This window comes from Malaclemys terrapin, chromosome 3 (genome assembly GCF_027887155.1).
Source record: "Malaclemys terrapin pileata isolate rMalTer1 chromosome 3, rMalTer1.hap1, whole genome shotgun sequence".
NCBI classification, from domain to species: Eukaryota; Metazoa; Chordata; order Testudines; family Emydidae; genus Malaclemys; species Malaclemys terrapin.
The window spans coordinates 186983140-187003817 of record NC_071507.1 but is presented as its reverse complement, the minus strand read 5'-3'; positions in this window follow the sequence as shown (position 1 = coordinate 187003817).

Below are 20678 nucleotides of genomic sequence, written 5' to 3'. Positions count from 1 at the left end.
AAAACATTTGTATGGGGAAGTGGGAGGGTGGGCAGATAGTCTGCATTCCAGCCACGGCTCTAAGGAATAGGACATTTTTTTCTTTGCCCTCTGTTGACTTTAATTAAGCTCTGAAGAGCTTGTCATGTGTGTCACTCAGCACTGGGATCGGTGACACAATACTATAAAAAATAAGGAAAACTGGAAAGAAAGTTCATTTTCTTCAGATCAAAGTCTTCCTGAAGGTCAAGGCCAGTTTGCGAGCTACAGACATTTGTGAACACCAGAAAGTATTTCACGTGAATAAGATGTAAAACATGAACTACTAGGTCCGTGGTGATGAAAAGTTATTAGCGTTTAATGGCTGCTCAAGTGGCTTGCATCCACCAGGTGTTCCCATCACTAAAACAATTCCATGGCTGGCAATAACTGGTATCTTCATTGGCAGTCTCAGCATGGAAGCCAAGAATGCAGCAGGACATAGGGACTGAGCTGTTACCAGAAGTATTCTCTCACAGCCAGGATTGAGGCATGCTGGTGAAAATTGAAGAGATTTGTATTGCTGCTGCCCACGTTTAACTGGTTTCTTAGATGAAATGAGGACTATCATGAGCACTAAATTTACAGTAAACCCTTCCACTCAAAGAAACCTAAACATTAAACAACAAAGCATCAAGAAAGAATCTTAATTCTTACATTGTCCAAGCCAAGTCAATTATTGGTTGACCCTAAAAGTATGGTACAAATGCCCCTGAGACTTAGATCCCCACTTGTCAGGTCAGATTATCAATGTATAAATCCCTCTAAGTGCAAGGCATTCCTGCAGAGTATCAGTGAGTTTGCTTTGCTTACTTAGCCATCAAAATGCCTGCCATAGTTTATAAGTGCACTTTGCTCTCTTGACATGACTTTGCACATAGTGCAGATCAGTGCAGAACCTGTTACACTTTGTCAGGCATTGTGACCTCAGTCTGGGACGGGGCGGGGGGGAATACATCTGCTTTAGGGAAGAAAGAAGTGTAACTCTGTTGAAAAATCCCATGTCAGGGAAATGTATAGGCTTGACCAATGCAGTCCTAACTTCAGTGATTATCAGGTCCCAGACAAGAAAGGACTGATGTTAACAAAGGACCGGATCTTGTTCATTTTAAAGTCAATGGAAACATGCCCACTGACAGGAATGGGAGAAGGCTCTCAGATAGTATCAAGTGCTTTAGAGAATGTATTTCAAATGTTCTTATGAACTTTGCTGATCTTTATAAGGAATTTAAATTCATACGATTAAAAATATATTGTTGGGATAAAAACCAGATAATAATTTTAAAAGCCTTACCAGCTAAGGTTAAGGTGCTCTTCTGGGACTTGAGATCTGGATTCAATTCCTGACTGTGCCCCAGACTTCCTATGGACCTTTGGCAAATTACACAGTTGCTCTGTTCCTTGGCTCCCCTCCTGTAAAATATCAGAGGGGTAGCCGTGTTAGTCTGAATCTGTAAAAAGCAACAGAAGGTCCTGTGGCACCTTTGAGACTAACAGAAGTACTGGGAGCATAAGCTTTCGTGGGTAAGAACCTCACTTCTTCAGATGCAAGGGGGGGAGGGATAGCTCAGTGGTTTGAGCATTGGCCTGCTAAACCCAGGGTTGTGAGTTCAATCCTTGAGGGGGCCATTTAGGGATCAGGGGCAAAATCAGTACTTGGTCCTGCTAGTGAAGGCAGGGGGCTAGACTCAATGACCTTTCAAGGTCCCTTCCAGTTCTAGGAGATGGGATATCTCCATTAATTTATTTATTTTATTTATTTACCCACGAAAGCTTATGCTCCCAGTACTTCTGTTAGTCTCAAAGGTGCCACAGGACCCTCTGTTGCTTTTCACCTGTAAAATGGGATTACAAAAAACCTGCTTTTCTCCCACCCTTTGTCTGTCTTCAGAGCAGGGACCATCTTTTACTATGTTGTGCAGCATCTAGCACAATGAGTTCCTGTTTAGACCAATTGCAAAGCTCCCATTGACTTCAGCAGGAGCGGGACTGGGCCTATAAAAACTCCCTGGATTTTAGCCAAGGAATCTGCTTCATTGGGTGCTATGAATTGCAAACACTGCAGGAGAACAACATTTTAATTGGATTTTTTTTTAAAGGTCAGACAAATTTATCTGTTGCATTCTGGTTCTCAAGCCCTCTTTTCAAATGTTGGCATCCAAATCAGCTGACCATGTGCTTTTTTAATTACTAAGGCCACAGTTGTGACCTGCGCTATTGTAACAGAATATGCCCATGTGTTCACACCCAACACAGTATTGTTACAATGTTTGTACAAGGTGTGCCTTGTGAGGTATTAGTTAGGAACTCATAACTTATTGAGCAGTAATATCATGGCAAAATACACATAGCGACATTTTATGTAAAGTTCTGAAATCATGACTGATGTATGTTTCCCAGATAAATCCAGGGAGTGACTAAACCAGTTCTTCAGAGACAAAGGGCAAGCTGACACCTCAGCTAGGTGTCAACAAGGCTGATGGACCATTACCTGCTAAGTGGCTATTCTGTGGCAAGGAAGAGGGCAGGAGCAAAAATTTTCATTTTAGCAAAGAAACAGCATGGAGTTTCCTTTCTTCACTAGACAGCCTATTGTCTTGATCCCCACTGGAAATGCTTCTTAAACGGGGGTGAATAGGGCTATAAAAAGAAGGGCTAGACACCCACAAACAACCTCCTCTCTCTCCCTGTCTGTCTCTGGCGTTGCACCTATGAAGACAAAGGAAAACAGCTATTGGACTCGGGGAGAAGGAGGCGGGATTTCCTGACCTGGGAGTTTGGTCACTAATCTCCTGGAGCATGTGGTGAGAAACTTTCCTTGAATCTAATATAATTTGTTAAATTAGGCATTAGTTGCATTTTATCTTTACTTTTCTTTGAACCATTTCTGACTTTTATGCCTCATTACTTGTACTCACTTAAAGACTATCTCTTTGTAGTTAACAAACTTGTTTTACTATTTTATCTAATCCAGTGTGTTTAAATTGGAGTGACTGTATATTCTATTTAAAATAATAAAAGCTGGCATATTAGTCCTTAAAGGAATAATGTATTTAATATATTTGTGCTGTCCGGGAGAGGGTTGGACAGTGCAGGAGATCATACATTTCTGGGTAAAGATCTGGGACTAAGAGTGCATTGGGGTCACCCTGCAGTGTAATCCAGGCTAGTGAGAGCCAGGGTGTTGTTGGTGGGCTGCAGTAACACACAAACACTCAGGGTGTGGCTGGCATGCTGGAAGGCTGTTTGTGAGTGGCCCAGGTGGGAGCTTCTACAGCAAGGCATTGTAAGGCACTCAAGGTTGCAGGGCAGGGGTAACACAGCCTCCACTGGTCTGAATTGTACCCTGGTATGTCCAGCAGTGCAAGTAGAGTGGTATGGTACGGTATGCCATACCAGCAAGATATTTATAGCTAATACAGCATACCAGAAAGAGGAGGAGCAGAACGTGGTCAGCAGCCCCACGCCCGCAGCTCCTCTGGCACAGCTGTACCGCCCCAGCCCTTCCATGCAGGGTCTTCTCCATCTACAGTAGCTCCACTGGAGAAGCTACCAGTGTTCTGCTCCTTTCCCTGCTGCGGCCTGGGAGAGCAGTGCAGTTCAGGAGCAGAACCCCCAGCCCCGCCCCCTGCTCTTCCACAGAGCTGCATCTCTTCCGGCTCCCAGCAGCAGCCGCGCCGGAGGACAGGGCTGTGGGGGCGGGGCTGGGGGCAATACAGCTGCCGGAGAAGCTACCGGTGTTCTGCTTCTTTCCACGCTGTGGTTCCCAGAAGAGCCCTGAACCACAGGATTCTCCCGGGAACCGTAGCGAGGAAAGGAGCAGAACATGGGGCCACGGGACAGCCCCAAGCCAGCAGCTCCTCCAGTGCAACTGTACCGCCCCCAGCCCTGCCCCCAGCCCTGGCCTCCGACGGGGCTGCTTACAGACCGAGGAGACTCTGTGTGGAAGGGCTGGGGCAGTACAGCTGCGTCGGAGGAGCTGTGGGTGAAGCGCTGCCCAGCGGCCCCACGTTCTGCTTCTCCAGCACAGCAGGAGGAGGACAGAGCCCCCTCCCTCCACAGGTAAATGGGGTGGATCATGGGAAGGGGATGGGGAGAGCATGGGGGCCTGGGCTGGGAGCGGGGCGGGGATAAGTTACGTGGAGGATCACATGAGGAGGGCACGTGCTCCCCGCACCCCATCTGTACCAGTAAGAAATGGATTCCACTTGCACCACTGGGTATTCCACTGCTGTACACCCCTGCAGTAAGGGTGTAAAACATTGCCATATTCTCCTGCATGGGCTACCTGTCTCATGGAGTGCAGTGAAGGTGGGTAAAGCAGACTCCATTGGACCTTTACCTTCCCCGCTGCACAGGTGGGCGGGCAGGGGTGGAAAGTGGGTGGAGCTTCAAATTATGACCCAGTACACCAGCCAGTACAGCTGAGCCAATGCAGAGGAGAAACCATGTGTACTGGGTAAAGGAGTAAAGGGCTGTTGCATATTCCTTCCCCCACTGGAGAAAGAGGGGGAACCAGAGTCCATATTGTGACGATGAGTCACGGTATGTCCTTCTCAGGGCTTGTGCCAAAATCACCATCTAGCCCTAAATACAGGACTAGATTGGGACTGACCCTTGTGCAGAAGGGGTCAAACAATAAACCCTCCCCCCACTTGATCCTTCTGTCCAGGGGCCTACCACAATCTCAATCCCTGTAGTCTTCTTGCCAGTACCTCTAAAATACTGTGTTGTCCCAAATGGGGTGTGTTTGTGTGTGAGGGGAGTGGGGATTGGGGTCCTGGGCATGCTGGGGAGTGCAAACTCCCCTGCCAATGGAAGTGCACAGTGGGTGTGCTCCAGAAGGCATTCTGCCTTCCATGGCTGCAGCTAGGACTACAGTGCTCTGACCTGACCCCAGTCCATGGCTGTAGCTAAAAGCCACAACAAAACCAATAATGCATCTAATTTTCAAGTTCTTCTTTACAACTAGAGGTCCAAAACTGGATATACATATTTATTGAGGCTGACCTTTGGCATCTGCAGGGCCTCTGACCCCAGAGATTTCACTGAAAAATCAAGATTAACGTGGGCATAGTTTACATGATCTTGTAGACATCCCTGTCTGTAGGTCTACCAGAGGCTCAATATTACATGTGGTCAGACATGACAGAAATGAAATGCTATGAATGGCTGCAATAGGATAGACAGACTGACTGATTTCTGGTCAACCCAGATTACAGTTTATGATATAAAGGTGAATACAGTTATGGCAATGATAATGATTTGTAATTCAATTGTACGCTATAGACAAAAATATTGTCCTTCCAAACATCTCCCAAACATTTCTAAGCAAAGTGAAAGCAGTCCCGTCTAAGGAAGGGAAGAAGCATTTTCTTCAATACGTAGTTGGTATTATTGCTGCATTTTGCCACTTGCAGCTAAAATTAGCTAAGTGGTTGATTCACAGAACCAGAAGGAGGAGTACAAAACATGCTGAGTGGTGTTATGCAACAGTTTTGAGAATTTGGACACATTTATGGGTCTTGTCAACTATTTTAGAACAAAATTGGCTGGTGATAAACAAACTTCTATTTTCTCTCTGTGGTTTGAAGATAAGCATGGCTTGAGTTTTCCCATGGGATTGTCCAATGGTTACCTACAACATGATTTGTCAAGATCTTAGCTGGATGACCCTCCAATTTCTTTCTATGAATGGTCTTTGTTATCTGATATCAACAACAGAGCAAAATGTAGCACATTCCCCTCCATGCTTTAAAAATGATGTTTTTAAAAATGACGTTGAGGCAACTTTAAAAAATAAACAATAGGAACAAAAAAAGAACATTTGTATCAAACAGAATTGACTTTGCAAGTGGTGCTGTCTATTCTCTTTGACACCATTACTGATACTGGAGTTTGAGTAAGTGCTTTCTCCTCCAAACCTCTGCTTTTTCTACTTAATCCTGTCATATAATCATAACACTACCTGTACAGTGTCATGATCTGCTACCACGGTATTACTGGGATGTAGAAAAAAATAGAAGATGGAAAAGTAGAGAGGCTAAAAGGAACAGATATGACTGTTAAAGAATGGGGAATGTCATGAAAGAACCAAAAAGAAAGCTAATCAACATAATGCCACCCAGGGGCCTATCTCTGCAAATGCTTACTACTGAGTGCTTCTTACCACTAGTAGTCTTCTTGATTAAACTCTATGAATATGACTCTATTTAAATCAAAACAGAGTCATATTCATAGAGTTTAAGGCCAGAAGGGACCAGCAGATCATCTATGATCACCAGAACGTCAACACAGAACTACTCAGACTAGTAGGCATTATAGACTGAAGTAAGTGTTTGCAGCAGCAGCCCCTAAGAGAATGAAAGGAACAAAGATCAGGTTCTGTAAGTCCCTTCAGAGAGAAAAGGCATTTGATTCTGCACCCATTGAGCTGAATGGCAAAAGCCCCAGGCCAAGATTTTCAAAAGTGACTAATGATTCGGAGGACCTGAGTTTTTGTGTGTCCCCAGCTGGGAGCATCTATGGGGGCCTAATTGTCTGAAAGTGCTGAGCACCCACCCTCTGAAAATTAGAATGCATTAAAGTGTCCCAAGTTGGGCACCCAAAAATTGAGGGACTCAAAATCACTACCCGCTTGTGAAAAATCTTAGCCCCATTGCCTTTGGTGGCAGCAGGGTCAGGACCAGAGAAGGTGGGGAAATTAGACTGCTATAAAACAAGGAAAATGAACAGGATAGTGAGGACTTGTGAGTGGCACAAAGTGAACTAGGTGGACCAGATACCCAGCCCTCTGTAGATCTGTATTTTTATTTCTGCTACCAATAATGGCATTGCTTGTACTAGTGTATGACTGGCCTTTATTTAAAATCTAGTGAAAAAGCAAGTGGAAAAAAAAGAACAATCATTAAGCATACAAAAGCACAGTGTAGGATAAGTGATTATACAGAGTACAACACTGCTGCATCTCACTGATAGTCTGTAAGGCCAGAAGACACCACTATGGTCATTTAGTCTGATCTTCTGCATAACACAGGCCATAGAATGCCATCCAGTTATTCTTGCAGTGAAAGGAATTATTCTTTCCTACAACATAAGCAAACACTATAAAGCTCAATAACCTGTGGCAGACCCAGAATTATCTCTTAGAACAACATCCACTTTCAACTGAAAGACTTCAGGTGATGGAGAATTAACTACTTCCCTTTTAATCTGCTCCAGTGGTTAACTTCTCTCACTCTTTCAAAGTTGTATCTGACTTCCAATTTGAATTTTTCTAATGTCAGCTTTCAGCCATTGGAGTTTCTTGTGTCTTTATCTACTGTCTCATAGAGACCTCTAAAAATACCAGGTATCTTCTCCCTGAGTAGGGTCTTATAGGCCATGAGCAAGTTGCTTTTCATTGGTAAGGAGATGAAGCTTTAAAAATATTGGAATGAAGGAAAAGGGAAGGAAAACAAAGAGCTTTATGAAGGAATCAGCTAGAAATCCTTAGCGAGACAAGGTGGGTGAGGTAATATCTTCTATTGAACCAACTCTGTTGGTGAGAGAGACAAACTTTCAAGCTATACAGAGCTATTCTTCAGGTCTGGTAAAAGTACCGAGAGTGTCACAACTAAATTAAAGATCAAACAGACGTTTAGCAGAAGTAGTTAGCATATATTCTAAGGGACCATTCAAGGTGAAGTGGCCCATTAACACCTCTGTAGCCATAGGACTAAAAGGGGGTTTTAGGGATTACTGATAGTTGTAATAAGCCATAAATCTAATGTCTTTATTAAGACCATTATTTTTATTGTCTAGCAAAGTTATGAATTTAAGCTCCTAGGCTTGTCTTTTGAAACTATTGTGCCTGTTTCCTTTGAGAGTGAGGACTGATCGGTCAGATATAGAGTGCAGTACAGATCTTTGGGGGACCACAGCTGTTTACCTCTCTCCATTGTGAGAAACGACCATTTATTCCTAACTTTATTTCCCATCTTTCAACCAGTTACTGATCCATGAGAGGACCTTCCCTCTTATCCCATGGCTACTTAATTTCCTTAAGAACCTTTGGTAGCAGACCTTGTCAAAGGCTTTCTGAAAGTCCAAGAACACAATCTAGACTGGATCACCCTTATCCACAGGTTTGTGGATTTCCTCTGGTAGATTTTTGAGGCATGACTTCCCTTTACAAAAGCTGTGTTGAATCTTCACCAACAGATTGTATTTATTTATGTGTCTGATCATTCTGTTCTTTACTATACTTTCACCAACCTGTAATTGCCAGGATCTCCTTGGGAGCCCTTTTCAAAAATTACATCACATTATCCATCTTCCAGTCCGGACCAAGGACTCACCCCTGCTGGATCCTTCTAGATATGCGCTCCCCATTTGACAGCAAACCATTGATACCTACTGTGACGTTCCACTCTGGTGTTATCTGGACAGGTGATCTGCTACGTCACTCCAATCCTTGACTCTGGGAGCCAGCCTTACCCTGCTCTGCTGTGAGAACCCCCACTCCTGGGCTGTTCACGCACAGCCTCTGGCGTGGAAGCTGCTCCCAGCTACTTGCAGCCAAATGACACTAGCCAATATCTCCAGTCCCAGACACAACCCTAGGAATCGCCGTCTTGCAGTGTCCAGTTATGCCCGCTGGATGCTGCAAGCTTATATGAGTTCACCAATTTAACAAAGAAATTGATATGTACCAGGCTTGTTATCCCAAGGGGAGTTTCTGACACGCTTCAAACCAAACGCACTGCTTCAGGTAGAATAAACAAACAGATTTATTAACTACAAAGATTGATTTTAAGTGATTATAAGTGTAAACATAACAAGTCAGATTTGGTCAAATGAAATAAAAGCAAAACGCATTCTAAGCTGATCTTAACACTTTCAATGCCCTTACAAACTTAGATGCTTCTCACCACAGGCTGGCTGGTTGCTCTTCAGCCAGGCTCTCCCCTTTGATCAGCACTTAAGTTGTTTGGTGGCATCTGTAGATGTAGGTGGAAAAGAGAGGAAGCATGGCTCTCCCTTTGAACATGTCCTTTCCTCCCTCTCGGCTTTGCCCTCCTCCCCCCTGCTGCCCTTCAGAGTCAGGTGAGTATTACTGAGTCTCTCCAAGCAAGGTTGAGCAATTCTCCTGGTGTGGCCTCATGCAGGTGAGTCATTGCATTGTAGCTCCCTTGCTGGACAATGGCTGTTGATGGGTTGTTTGACACCCTGCCTGGGCGTTGGTTACTTTCCTTGCTGTTGGCTCTGGGGAGCTAATATCTGGCTGATTCCCCCAACTTACAGCATCTTTTAGTGACAACCATACTACACAATTCTCATAACTTCATATGCATTAATGATACACATATATGGATAGGGAAATGACTTTCAGCAGATCATAACCTTTCCCCTGATACCTTATACAAGGCATGCTTTATATGTAAGATCACGATTATATGAAAATGAGGAATATGGGGTTACAGCACGCTCCCCCAAGGTACAGAATGTCACACCTACTCTTTGAGTACAGTCTTTCAAACTCTTACAGTAATTTCATCTAGACCACATTTCCTTAGTTAGCTTATGAGAATGTCATATGGGACTGTGTCAAAAGCCTTACTAAAATCAAGATATATCACATCTACTGCTTCTCCCCTAATCACTTGGCTTCTCCATCCCCCAAAAGTTCCCCAATTACCATACTAATAAACCTAAATCCCTCCTCCCTACACAATCTCATTCACACATTTAGTCCTTGCAGTTCTGCCTGTTTCACTGGCTTTGCACATGGAACTAGAAGCATTTCAGAGAATGCTACCATGGAGGACCTGGACTTTAATCTCTTACCTAGCAACCTAAATTTGGCCACCAGGACCTCTCTCCTACCTTTCCCTGTGTCATTGGTACCTGTGTGTACCGTGACTATCGGTTCCTCCTCAGCTTGTGCAAAACCAGATGAATCTATTATTATACTTATTATACTAATGACTTTCATTTATTTTGCAGCAGCACCTAGAGGTGTCAACCTGGTCACCTTATCTCTGCCCCTTTTGCCCCCTCAGTGCTATACACTGTAATGACATTGAATAACTGACAGTCCCTGCCACAATGAACTTACAGTCTGAAGACAAGATGTAACAGGTGGGCAAGTGGACAGGATGGAAAAGGAGGATGGGGTAACAATAATATAAGGTTGCATTACATAGTCTAGCTGCGAGTCCAATCTGTAAGTCTAATGAGCCAACCAGTGGCAGTAACTGCAGTAATCATAAAAAGCAACAGAGGGTCCTGTGGCACCTTTGAGACTAACAGAAGTATTGGGAGCATAAGCTTTCGTGGGTAAGAACCTCACTTCTTCAGATGCAAGTCAGATGACTTGCATCTGAAGAAGTGAGGTTCTTACCCACGAAAGCTTATGCTCCCAATACTTCTGTTAGTCTCAAAGGTGCCACAGGACCCTCTGTTGCTTTTTACAGATTCAGACTAACACGGCTACCCCTCTGATACTGCAGTAATCATAGGCGCTGACTCCATGGGTGCTCTGGGGCTGGAGCACTCATGGGGAAAAAATGTTGGGTGCTGAGCACTCACCAGCAGCCCCCCTATCAGCTCCCCTCCACTCTCCACAGCGCCTCCTGCTGGCCAGCAGGCCGTGCAGATCAGCACCTCCCCCTCCCTGCACCTCCCACCTGCCACCCAAAACTACTTCAATAGTTTGCTGAAACCAGTCTGACCTGAAATGGGCATGTTTTGCACAGCTATCTTATGGATTATAGTATTAGGTACTATACAAACACACAATAAAAAGATGGTCCCTGCCATCTCACCCATTGAGCTGATGTTATTTGGAGTACATGCTTGGTGAATATTCTTCAGAAAACTCAGAAGAACACTGGGCCCAATTGGGCTGGGAAGTATCAAAAATGCTATAGTTTGCTACGGTGACAAGTGGCTTTTCAGCCACTCTCTGAATGACTCCACTGCCAAGAATGTTGTTTACTGTAAAAGTAAAACACAGTGGGAAGTACCATTAAGCAGTCTGGCAACTGATCATGACAATAGACACGGTAACACGTTATTTGAATGGTGCTATGTGACCCATCCTGAGTTACATGCCGGAGTACCTCTGTGAACAGTTTGTAATAACAGCATTCCAAATGTATTCCTTATAGCAGAGTTAGATTCAATCTCAGGAAAAACTTCCTAACTGTAAGAACAGTAGGACAATGGAACAGACTGCCAGGGAGGTTGGGGAAGCGCCGTCAGCGGAAGTTTTTATAAAGAGGCTGGATAGCCATCTGTATTGGATGGTTCAGACACAACAAATCCTGTATCTTGGCAGGGGGTTAGATTAGCTGACCCTTGCCCTTCCTTCTAACCCTAAGGTTCTATGCATATGGGCAAAGCCTCAACAAAATGAACACTAGGCAAATTGATAGAGCTTCTGAATATAATGATGAACTCCTCTCTCCTTCTGTAGAAGCGCTATTGTAATTTGGCACTGTTCTGAACACAGAGCATTCCCAGATAAACAATGAGATGCCCAAACAAAAATACCCCTGCCTCTAGACTCTGAAGCCACATTCACACTTCACATCTATGGACTGAAACCTGGATCTGAACACACTTGAGTGAAAAGCCCTGATCCAAACTAACACTAAATTTAGCCCTTTATTGTTTATTTATTTATTTATTTATTTATTTTTGTATTACATAAGAATAGCTATACTGGGTCAGACCAAAGCTCCATCGAGCCCAGTATCCTGTCTTCTGACAGTGGCCAATGTCAGGTACCCCAGAGGAAATTAACAGAACAATTAATCATCAAGTGATCCATCCCGTCACCCATTCCCAGCTTCTGACAAACAGAGGCTAGGGACATCATCCCTACTCATCCTGGCTAATAGCCACTGATGGACCTATCTTCCATGAACTTATCTAGTTCTTTTTTGAACCCTGTTATAGTTTTGACCTTCACAACATCTTCTGGCAAAGAGTTCCATAGACTGACTGTGCATTATGTGAAAAAATACTTCCTTTTGTTTGTTTTAAACCTGCTGCCTATTAATTTCATCTGATGACCCCTAGTTCTTGTGTTATGAGAAGGAGTAAATACCACTTCCTTATTTACTTTCTCCACACCGGTCATGATTTTATAGACCTCTATCATATCCCCCCTTAATCATCTGTTTTCCGAGCTGAAAAGTCCCAGTCTTATTAATCTCTCCTCATATGGCAGATGCTCCAGACCCCTAATAATTTTTGTTGCCCTTTCTGAACTTTTTCCAATTCCAATATATCTTTTTTGACATGGGGCAATCACATCTGCATGCAGCATTCAAGATGTGGGCATACCATGGATTTATATAGCGGCAATATGATATTTTCTGTCTTATTATCTATCCCTTTCTTAATGATTCTCAACATTCTGTTTTTTGTTTTTTTTCACTGCTGCTGCACATCGAGTGGATGTTTTCAGTGAACCATCCATAATGATTCCAAAATCTCTTTCTTGAGTGGTAATAGCTAATTTAGACCGCATCCAGCTGGGATTATGTTTTCCAATGTGCATTACTATGCATTTATCAACACTGAATTTCATCTGCCATTTTGTTGCCCAGTCACCCAGCTTTGTGAGATCCTTTTGTAGCTCTTCGTAGTCTGTCTGGGACTTAACTATCTTGAGTAATTTTGTATCATCTGCAAATTTTGCCACCTCACTGTTTACCCCTTTTTCCAGATCATTTATGAATATGTTGAATAGGACTGGGCCCAGTACAGACCCTTGGGGGAATACCACTATTTACCTCTCTTAATTCTGAAAACTGACCATTTATTCCTATCCTTTGCTTCCTATCTTTTAACCAGTTACCAATCCATGAGAGGACCTTCCCTCTTATCCCAAGACAGCTTACTTTGCTTAAGAGCCTTTGGTGAGGGATCTTGTCAAAGGCTTCTGAAAATCCAAGTACACTATATCCACTGGATTCCCCTTGTCCACATGCTTGTTGACCCCCTCAATGAATTCTAGTAGATTGGTGAGGCATGATTTCCCTCTACAAAAACCATGTTGACTCTTCCCCAACAAATTATGTTCATCTATATGTCTGACAATATTGTTCTTTACTATAGTTTCAACCAGTAAAGAACAAAATAGTATTCCTAGGGGTATTTGCCTCCATAGCATCTGAGCACTCATAAACACGAATGGCCTGAGCCTCACAATGAGATCTATTATTATCATCTCCACATTGTACAGACAGGGAGAGTGAGAAGGCCTTTGGCAGAGTATCATTGAATAGACTAGAGACCACCAGCCCTCAGGTCTGTGCCTTCACCACCAGCCCTTACTGCCTTCTTCCTTCATACAATGTATCTTCAAACCTAGAAATCAACTGGGAGCTGGCTATTGGGTCCAGTCTCTTGGTCTGAGCCTGCATACAGCTCAAGACTAAAGACACAGGGTTGTTTCCAATAGTCCTCACACCTCTTGCCTTCCTGGGAGCAAGCTATCAAGCTCAGAACTACTCTGTGGTGATGGCCAAGCTGGCTGAAGCCCAGTCAGGGTCCTGCAGAATCTGGTGGAAATCTCCTTTATGATGCCCTGGTTCTGCCCTGAGCAACCTAAAAAGCCCTGCAAGAATCAGAACAAGTGCTTTGATCCCTCAGTTTCACACAGCTCTAATGTGAAAGCCACTGGAACCGGCATCAGAGCTATTTTTCCAATATTGTTTACACACTTGTTTATTAGTAGTCGCTGCAAGGAGAAAAGATAATGTATATGTAACACTTTCATACTTTTGAGGAGAGTGGGAAATGAGAGCACCTCAGAAAAAGTGCCACTTATTTAGGTGTCCAGCTTTCTAAACCCAAGTTGGAAAATTTTGGACCAAGTGATTTGCCCCAGGTTACCCACAAGGTCAGTGGTACAGCGAGAACAGAATCCAGAGCTCCTGACTCTATGATATATTCATTGGAACCCATTGTCACACTATTCTTTCTGAAGGAGATACACACAGCATCTGATCCTGTATTGCCATTCACTTCAATGAAGCAAGACTGGACTGATGGTATTTATTCAGGTGCATGTATATTGTCTGTAAGCTTGCATTTGCCAGTGGATATGTATACTGGAGCTTGTGAAATGTTATGCAAACATTAATACTAAGCTGTGCAACAAGTCACTTGTGTTTGCTTATTTCCCATTGGTTTCTGCATCCCATATTTTAAATTATCTGGTTCAGATGAGGGACGGAAGATTTGGCACCTACTGAAGGGAAACACAGCTGTTTGGCTCCTTGCCCTTGGAATTTCTTGAACTTCTATGGACAAAGGGGAAAGGTTAGAGGTCAAGTAGCAATGTTTATTCTGCCCTGTTCCTAATCAATTGTTCAAAACCACTGAGAGTGCTAAGTGCAGGCTTGACATTGCTGCAGACAAAGTATGTTTCTTGTCTACTAGAACCACTGAGGCTGTCTGGTACTGAATAAAAATTCCAAGCATTCCTGCAGGTTTCTGTGGGGCTGGCCCATTTGTGAAGAGAGAAGTGTTCTTTAGCCCTGAACACACCAGGAAGAAACCAACTGAAAAGCAAACACTATTGTTATCCAGTTGAAATGGAATGTGTCTTTATTTGTTAGCCATTGCTGGAATGGAAAGAAGTTATGGGCCATGACAGGTGTCTCTCCAGCTGGAAGGATGAGTGAGTCATCTCTGGAAACGTCATTGTGTGCAGTTGCTAAAACAATTATTACTTTCCAAACAGAATTGTGGGGTGGAGAGTGTTTATCCATACTTTAAAAACTTAGTTTCTCACAACCTTTAGGCTTGTTTTTGAAAAAGGGCCACGACCACAGCCCCGTATGTTGTACAAGAAAAATGAGAGGCAATTTCTCAAAATCAGGATCTTTACGTCTACATAGACAGACAGATATGAGAAGGAGGCATGAAGTGTAACAACTTTTCCAACAGCATTCAAATAAGAAGCGGGTGGCAACAGGTCTATTACTTTAAGCACAACACAGTTCTGGCCACAATCTGATGTTAAAGAATTTTACTAGGTGTGACAGAATTCACCCCTGTATTCACACACTACACATGCTTGTAATAATCTTTGTGCAAAGTACACCTTGTATGGTATCATTTGAAAACTCATAATTTGCTGGTCAGTATTGTCCTGGTGAAATATGAGTAGCAACATTGTATGTGACATTATAAAATTCCCCGGTATGGTGTTATTAATACATGTTCCAAACCCCACAGCTCTGCCCAGCCAGAGATTGGAAAACTGGTGTGTCCTAAATGAAGGAACATGTGCTTGCCTTAATTTGCATTTAAGCAGTAAACGGAGTTATCAAGCAGGAAGGAAAGACAAAGGGCATTCAAACAGATGGAGAAAAACAGCAGGGAACATCCTTCCATATAGACTCTTTGGCTCCTGGTTCTCAGCTGGAAATGTTTTTCAAGAGGAGGACTGAAAGTTTAAAAAGAAGGAGCAAACACCCCCAAGGTACCCTCCTCTCTCTCCCTGCCCATCACGTTCACTGCACGTGAAGAAACAAAGGAAGCAGCCGTTCGACTAAAGAAGAGTTTGGTCAGTAAGGGCTTATCTACACTACCAGCCAGATTGACGGGCAGCGATCGATCCAGCGGGGGTTGATTTATCGTGTCTAGTATAGACACGATAAATGGACCACCGATCACGCTAGCGTCGACTCCGGTACTCCACCTCAACAAGAAGCGCAAGGGGAATCGATGGGAGAGCGTTTCCCTTCGCCACACCGCAGTGAAGATTCTGCGGTAAGTAGATCTAAGTATGTCAACTTCAGCTACGTTATTCATGTAACTGAAGTTGTGTAACTTAGACCAGCCCTAAGACTGCTAAAAGGGCGTGGTGAGAAAACTTTGCTTTGAAACTAATATAGTTTGCTATGTTAAAATGCTCACTGGAGCCTATCTTTATTTTTCTTGACTTTTATGCCTCATTTCTGACTTTTATGCCTCATTACTTGTATGCACTTAAAATCCCTCTCTTTGGTTAATAAATTTGTTTTATTGTTTAGCTAATCAAGTGTGTTCAAGCTAAAGGGTCTGGGTCACTCCATTGGGGGTAACATATTATTCCCTTGAAGAAATAATGGACTTAATATATTCGTACTGACCAGGAGAGGGCTGGGCAGTACAGGACATACGTTTCTGGGGGGAAATCTGGGACTGAGAGTATGTTGGGGTCACTCTGAGGTGATTTTTAAGGCTGGTGGGAGCCAAGGTGTGGCTGGCTGGCTGCAGCACACACACACAGACATCGCTGGGAATGACTTGCATGCTGGAGGCTGTTTGTGAGCAGTCCAGGCTGGAGGATACAGCAGCAAAGCAGTGTAAAGGGCACCCCAAGCTACAGGGCAGGGGTGATGCAGCTACTCATTAGTCTGGAGAGTACCTTGGTATGTCACACTGGACATAGACTCATAGACTTTAAGGTCAGAAGGGACCATTATGATCATCTGGTCTGACCCCCTGCATGCTGCAGGCCATAAAACCGGCCCTACCCCTTCCCTTGACTCTGCTGTTGAAGTCCCCAAATCCTGTGTTTTAGTGACTTCAATTGGCAGAGAACCCTCCTCCCTTATAGGTTCAGTCTTTTCAAAAATACCCATCCCCTTCCTTTGTCTTTATTTTAAAGTACATTGATTGAGGGCCTTGGGTGTCTCATTATGGTCTTTCACTGGAGCAAACTCAATGGTCTTTTCTTTCTCTGTCTCTGTCTTTTCCTCATATGATTTCTCATGGTTGCTCTCACCAGTGCAGGTACCAACAGTGCGAGCACTAGTGTACATGGGCTAGTGGCATTTTAACTATGAGGTCATCCTCAGCTTGTCAGAAACCATGATGGGGATGGTCAGGCCTGGTGATTGGAGCTGTGGCAGTCAGGCATAGTGATTGGAGCCAGGGGTCAGAGCGGGAATCAGGAGTCCAGAGCAGGGTGGGAGCGAGGCTGGAGCAAGAGCAAGGCTGGAGCAGGATTACGAACAGGTCTGGAACAGGAGCAAGAACAAGGCTGAAGCAGGCTCTGGTTTGGGAAGTCTGTTCCCATGGTCAGGCAGGAGAGTGTTCCAAGCCCTGGAGCAACACTGAGTGGAATGAGCTGCTGTTCCTCATGTAGGGCTTACATACCTACCCTGGGAGCCACCAGATCATTTCCTGGCTTGTGGGCTGGCTGGAGCCCAGCACAGGAATGATACATGAACTCTCACACCTGCTCTGAGCAGCCTGACCACCTCACACTCACCCCGTTGGTACCACCAGTGGGGCTCACCACTGGATAGCAAGAGTGGGAGATTTGTAATAAACAAATGTCTAAGGTAAGCACAGCCAACACGGTGTGTCATAGTCTGCTGTTGCTGTAACATGCTCCGTGCTGCATCTTGCATTTTACTAAAACCAATGTACTGTAGCAATGACTAATGGTTGTAAGCAGTTTAGGACATGGACTGTCTCTTGCACAGAACCAAGCACAATGATTCCTAATTGGAGGGGTGGGGCTAGGCATGACTACGATATAAATAAGACGTGATTATCATAGTGACAATGAGCCCAATTCTCCTTTTCGCCAGGGGCCCTTTGCACTTGTTCTACCAGTACAAAGGAGCTATAAGCCCAATGGAACTGGTCCCCAGGACATTCCCTGATTGTAGGGGGAAATGTTGGGGGGAGGGGGGCAGAGCTGGCATATCAGCTCTGCACCACTTCCGCCTAGCTCCCTAATGAGATCCTGGTGAAAAGGGGGAGTAGCCAGAGCACCTCTGCACTCTGGCTATTTCTGGCTGCCAAAAACCATCTTTGGGGGCCATAGGCAGTTGGATGCTAATAAGGGCAGCCCTGAGGCTGCTCTGTCCTGTACTGGGGCTGAAACAGCCTGCTGGCCAGTTCTGAAAGAAGGGAAATGTAGAGGTGGCACAAAACCATCTTTCCCCCTTTCCATCCTCAAGCTCCTGCACTCAGCACAGTTTAGAGGGAACAGGGAATTGGGGCCCTGATGACAAAACAGTGAGTAACTGTTTTGAGATCTACAGTAGAACCCTGCACGGGACTAGTGTAGAGCAGTGATCCTCAACCTTTCCAGACTACTGCGCCCATTTTAGGAGTCTGGTTTGTCTTGCAGACCCCCAGGTTTCCCCTCACTTAAAAACTACTTGCTTACTGAAAATTTGCTTACGTTCTCATTTTTGCCATATAATTATAAAATAAATCAATTGGAATATAAATATTGTACTTACATTTCAGTGTATAGTATATAGAACAGTATAAACAAGTCACTGTATGAAAACTCAGTTTGTACTGACTTCGCTAGTGCTTTTAATGTAGCCTGTTGCAAAACTAGGCAAATATCTGGACCTCTACGTACGCCCATGGGTACACGTGCCCCTGGTTGAGAACCACTTTGTAGAGCCCTGCAGAGAGACTGGGATCCTGTGGGTCCCGCAGGTCACACTGCTATAATAGCAGGAGTGGGTGGGAGAGGGATTTTTAAAAGTCCTGCGCAGGGCAGGGCTCTAATTTCTACAGCCTAAGGAGATTCAAATGTCACTGAAGTTCTAAAAAGAAAACAAAAGCTCCAATCTGGTGCTATAACCAAATACAAACAAGGTGGCTTGAAAGTAATCCTCTGTCTGTCACTTAGATGTTCTCGGGTGATTTCATCTCTTAGAGCGGTATGTGGTTTTTTCCTTTTGTGGAATTAAAGTAAAAGCTGCTGGCTTTTGCTAGAGTCTGCTTTTCCTTCCGCCCAAGGACCTCAAAGAGCTTGACTCTCACAACACCCCCATTTAGGTGGGGATTATTGCCCGTTTTGTTCTGTGTTGCACAGCACCTGGAGGAGTGGGGCCCTGGTCCATGTCTGGGGCTCCTAGGCGATATTGTAACGCAAATAATAAACAATAATAATTAAGGTACTGAATGATTAATTGACTTGCCTGCGATCACACACTGAGAGACCAATCTCACCTCACTGAAGTCAATGGGAGTTTTGCTATCGGTTTCATTGGAAGAAGGAGCATGTTTTGCATCAGTACCAGAGTAAAGAACAGAACCTTGGAGATCCTACTTCTCTGGCTCAAACCACTAGACTCCAGTTCCTCTGGGACAACACAACACATTAGCCAGAGCACCTAACTGATCTCATCTGGTGGCACAACATGACCCAGGGTGAACTTTTAGCCTGTGCTGGGAACGAACCATCATATAGATTCATCGACTGACTCCAAATAACTCACAACAGGTGGGGGGACATCGCTAATGTTGAGGTGTTAGTCAACAGGGAGAGCATGGCAGACAAGGCTACTCTTGGGAAATCCATAGGGTGTGTCTGTCTTCCTGGGCTGGGAGGCTCATTCTCAGCTGTATTGTAGACATACCCTTAGTGACCAGCTACAGAATAGCATAGGGAAAGGTGCACTTCTTGACCATGAATACATAGCTTCGTCTACACTGAGGCAAAAAAAAAAACTAAACTGAAAACCTAAAACTGAACCCTACCAAAACAAGACACTCCACTGCACACAGGTCTCCCTCTGGGGAGAGGATGAGAGAAAAAATAACACAGGACAGGTGTTAGTCACATTGCTTAATACACTGCTGGAAGGCGCTCAGATACTATGGTGATGAGTGTGGTATAAACACCTAGATAGAATCCCTGGCTGGGATAATTTAGTTGGTGTTGGTCCTGCTTTGAGCAGGGGGTTGGACTAGATGACCTCCTGAGGTCTCTTCCAACCCTGATATTCTGTGATTCTAACTATTAGGCCCTCCTATTTTTTAGTCCCTACTAGTCAGGCAGGGGGCGCGGCCGGGGCCGGGTGAGGGGAGGGGCGAATTTGCTCACGCAGCCCTGCTGGAGCACTCCTGACAGCACGAAAGGCAAAGCAGCCCCCTATGGCTTAGAAGGAGCTCAGGCAGCTGTGTCTCCCCACGCTGCAGGAACACACTGCCAGGGATCCGGTTTACATTGGTGTCCGGACACTAAAAATCTGGTTACCACAGGAACCCATGCAAGCCGTGGGTGTAGTTTGAGCAGGCATTGTCCCTTCCCCCGTTCCCACTACCCGAGAGGTGAAAGTAAGCCGGTACACCCCGGTACGGCGTACTGGCAAGAGCTGGTGCATCGCACCAGGGCAGCCCGGCTTCCCCAGGCGGCAATTAAAGCGCCTGGGGCTCCCAGCAGCGGCTGGAGCCTCAGGCCCTTTAAATTGCCCCCAGAGCCCCGCTGCGGGAGCCCTGGAGTAGCGGCGGGACTCCGGGGGTTATTTAAAGGGTCGGGGCTCCTGCTGCCTCTACTGCCCTGGGTCCTTTAAATAGCCACCGGACCCTCGCTGCCACTACCCCAGGGCTCCGGCAGCAGGGCTCTGGGGGCTATTTAAAGGGTCAGAGCGGTAGAAGCAGGGGAGTCCTGGGCCCTTTAAATAGCCCCCAGAGTCCCAGAGTAGCGGCGGGGCTCCAACGGCTATTTAAAGGGCCCAGGGCTCCCTCTGCCTCTACGGCCCCAGCCGTTTAAATAGCCCCCGGAGCCTCACTGCCACTGCAGCAGGCTGCGGGAGCTATTTAAAGGGCCCGGGGCGGTGGAGGCAGGGGAGCCCCGGGCCCTTTAAATAGCCTCCGGAGCCCTGCTGCCGGAGCCCTGGGGT